A 1359-nucleotide genomic window follows, 5' to 3' on the forward strand; every position below is an offset into this window, starting at 1 on the left:
ATATATATATATATATATATATACGCACTGACTTCTGTGTGTATGTGTGTTAATATATGACAATACAGTGCACGAAACAACCTGGTATACTGACATCGAACAACCGCTGGGCAGCATCTCAGTTTATATATGATAAGAAATGTTAACAATAAGCCTGCATAATATTGATTTCAAAATATTTGGCACAAGGTCAGCAATTCTGGAGTCAGAGGTACGTCGAATTCATCGACCTCAGTGCCCTACTTAGTACTTATTTTATCAACCCCCGAAAGGCTCAAGGGTATAGTCGACCTACGCAGAATGTGAACTCTGAATGTCACACGAACGTAATAGCCGATGACCATTTTACCGCTGCGCTAATGATTCTGATAGCACGCCGCAAGCCCACATTATATTGATAATAATTACAATAAATTTCAAGGTATCACTACATCTATGGGAAATATACATTATATATATTATTGATTCATGAACAGCTAAGATAAGGAATTTTGGTTGCTACTCATTTAAAAAAATTCAATTTCTAAATCTCATGTACACGTTATTTGCGTGTGTGAAAATTTCGTGTATGTAAAATCCGTTAACCCGAAACTCGTTTACCCATTGATATTTGTTATAACGTTTCAATGCTTTCCGGCTTTGAAGTAAATAATCACCTTGACCCATTGGCTGAAGCAAAGAAGTTCTCTCCTTTAGCATGAACCGAAAGCTTATTTAAGTTTACCAGGTGTTTGTTACATTTTCGAAAATAGGTCATGCTTTGTTGGAGATATTCTCTCTGGTATTGCACCTCTCTCTATAGCAGGACAAAACTCTTTGGCTTTTCGTTATGCATAACTTATAAATGTTAGATTAGAGGCAAATTTTATTTTGCGTGAATCTTGAAATTGTTAAAACATTAAGGGCTTTAATTTCATATCACCCTAGGTATTTCTCTCAGGAAGAAACGTTAAAGGATTTTCAACTATGTTTTTAAATAGCTGTGCTGATATTTCTACTTGAGAAATTTTAGCTGGCCCGAGCTTATCGATAAGGACTGTTTCATCATCAACGTTCCTTGCACTGGTCTGTAGTCTTTAAGTCAATTTTTCAGTTTTTGAAGATAATTAAAAGCAGCTTTTGTGTTAGCAATGGCAGCTTTGCCAGATAATTTTATGTGATGCAACTTCAGCGCTTCTTAAAACTTTCAAGCCACTACCCGTTAGGAGTTTCAACTTCCTTTTTCTTTCATTTTGTTTTTTGCACATCTCCATACAAGCTTAAATATCATTACTCTTATCGGTAAAATGCATAAACTCTTATACTTGGTCCATACTCCAAAAATCCGTCACACCTTCAGTATTACATTGGATCTATAAG

Source organism: Octopus bimaculoides, chromosome 1, assembly GCF_001194135.2.
Source record: "Octopus bimaculoides isolate UCB-OBI-ISO-001 chromosome 1, ASM119413v2, whole genome shotgun sequence".
Taxonomy (NCBI): Eukaryota; Metazoa; Mollusca; class Cephalopoda; order Octopoda; family Octopodidae; genus Octopus; species Octopus bimaculoides.